Source organism: Triturus cristatus, chromosome 2_2 (assembly GCF_964204655.1).
Source record: "Triturus cristatus chromosome 2_2, aTriCri1.1, whole genome shotgun sequence".
In the NCBI taxonomy this organism is placed as follows: Eukaryota; Metazoa; Chordata; class Amphibia; order Caudata; family Salamandridae; genus Triturus; species Triturus cristatus.
This window is the reverse complement of record NC_140582.1, coordinates 598,235,259-598,238,189: the sequence shown is the minus strand read 5'-3', so window position 1 is coordinate 598,238,189 and position 2,931 is coordinate 598,235,259.

Sequence of the window (2,931 nt, the reverse complement as noted above, 5' to 3'; positions counted from 1 at the left end):
CATAGACTGTTGCGGAGCTGGCATGGCCTGTGCATGCTGCGGAGCTCCTAGTTGGTTCTGATCCTGTCTAAGTGGCCGCGGTCTTTCTTTTGTATTACCTATGGCGATATTATGTTTTAAAACTGGACAATCGTGTACATAATGACCTGGCTGTTTACAATAGTTGCATGTCCCTTTTACAGAAACTGCTGAAACACTGGACTGTGTCATACCCTTTTTATGACCATCAGCTGGAACTGTCTGGGAAACTAGCATTTTCATTTTTGTGTCTTTCATGCGTCTTTGTTCATGTTCTTGTTCCTCTCTAATTCTATTGTGATGGTACTGTAGCATTTGTAACATTTGTGACGGAGTGTTACCTTGCCAGGTACTCTCGAATTTCAATACTCTATTCTTAACTTGGGGCAGGGCATTTTCAACTAATTTTGTCACAAACAGATGTGGATAAGATTCGCTACTTGCTTTTATTCCACTATTTATACCAAAACATTTTTCGAATCGGGCATAAAAGTCACTAGTGTCTTCATCTTGCTTTTGTTTACAGGCTGATATTGCACCCCAGTCTTCCTTTTTCATCGTTAATAAACGTGGCAGTACCTGTACTAGCAAACCTGGTAGTATTTTGGTCTTCTCCCCAAGCCCTAGACCTGGACCTCGAGCTGTTTCTTCGTTTTCTAATGCTGTCCAATCTATCTTTTGGTCTCCCACCTCCCAATCCTTTTCTTTGAGTTTTTCATAAATGCCCGCAGGCATTAATACCTTTAATATTTTCATAATGTCGGGATAGGTATACTCTCCCATGAGCAACATGTCTTTAATCTCACGGTGGAAACCCGCTGGGTCTTTGTCATGACTGGGTACCACTTTCTTCATTTCTAATAGTTCCATTTTAGATATGGGTGTGTATACAAACACACGTTTAAACTGGTTGTCATCACCTTTTATCGGGTGCACTTCGCGTAAGGGATTCTGTCTATCCATATAATACGTCGTTCTTTCCTTGATGGGCAGTGAGACATGTTCGGGGCATACAAAAAGAATGTACTGCTTTCTGGATTCTAGTATTTCTCTAATTAACTCAGTACCTGAACCTCTCCATTTATTCGTGAGTAATTCAGTTAACATATCAGGTAAGGGACCAGGATCGGAGTGTTGGCTTTTATATAATACGAGGAGTTGTTGAATCATGTAGATACCAGCTAAACGCTGTTCATCTGGGTTGAGGTTCAAAAACGTGTGTGCTAGTGTATCATCACTATATTTTCCGGGACTGTCAACCCAGTGAACGGCTGACCTGGCTAATTCTTGTTCGTCCATAGAATCGAGTATATGATAACCCCTTCGTTCTCGGAGTAATTTGTCAGCGGCTTGGAACGAATGTTCGGGGGACCTTATTTTTATTATAGGGGTTTGGAAATTTCTGTTATTTTCTGGACGTATTGGACGTATCGGATCAGTAAAGCATCTAGTATTATTACAAGATCTTCCTCTACCTACATAGGCCATAGTTTCTAACTGTCCTGGGGGCAGTTCTATTTCTTCCTCCTCTTTGGTTTGTTCAGGCTGGTCTACTGCTAATCTTTCTTCGTGTATTCGTTCTACTTCTTTGCGGATCTTTCGGCACATAGCTATTATACTTAATCGTTTATCATGTCTCCCTTCTGATATATTCCGACTCCATGTGGTAAGAATTTGCATTTCTTCCGGATTTACTCCTGGTCGGTCTTGATTTCTGACCACACAATTTATGAGGAAACGTAACAGTTCTCCCTGTATCTCCACTTTCTGGTACTCCATGGCTCTATTAATACTTTCAGAATCTCGCCCTGACTGTTCGGGCGCCATTTATGTGGTAAATAATTTAATTACCGGGACTTAATTTGATGCGGAAAATCTATAATAATAGCTCAGTAAAATAAGAGGCAGAATCCGTGGTATTAGAGGTTCAGAACGGGCTTTATTCCTATACAAAGGAACATAATTCGAATTATGGGCCTTCTATTCCATCACCGCGAGAGTTCAGGAAGGAAGGAACATATATTATAGACAGATAAGCAGTTTTATAGAAAATACATTACAATGAAACAGATGTAAGAGGTGTAGCAGTTGAAAACAGAGATAAAAGCATACATGCGTAACTAAAATGGGTGTAACTAGGCGTAACTAAAGAACGTCATTAGATGTGATGTCATAAATGGGTGGTTCCATGAAAGAATTTCGCAATGTCAGCAAAAATACTTGGCAGAGATGCGCGCGCAGCCGCATGACGTGTGATTGACGTGCAACTAGAGGGTGAAAGGGACTTGACATTTAGCTCTACATGTGGAGACAAAAGTCTGGGGTTATGTCAACCTAATCCCAAATCATATCTAATATCCTATGTTTAAAGAACAGTGTCATCCAAAAAGAGAGGTCTCTTAGGATAGAATCTTATTCTATACTGACTATACTGACTGTTAGTGCGTGTACAAGCGTCTAAGTGTCTACACTAGATGCGAGGGGGTAGGAATATTCCATGGTAACAGGGCTATGAATTACTTGCATGAGGGCAGCGAGGCCTGGTCCTTTGTACGGTAGCTGGAGGAATGTTTACCCAAACTGCTAGACAGGAATGCATCGGATGAGGAGCGGAGCAGAGCAGATAATCTTGAAGGTGAAATACAGCTTTTGGCAGGCAGATAGGCCGACAGGCCGAGTCAGGCACCGTTAGCCGCGCAGGGAGTAGGACAAAGTTCATGGATACAGATGCGAGCTCAGACTGGAGCTTTCAGAGGCAGAAGGCAGAAAAGGCTTGGTGGCAGAATTCGGGCCTACTCGCCTGGACTGTAAAATGGGATAAATGACCCATATAAAACCGGTGGCCTTTCATACTTAGGAATAGAATATCCGGCCCATTTATGGCGGATCTGAAAGAGGACATGTTGACGGTGG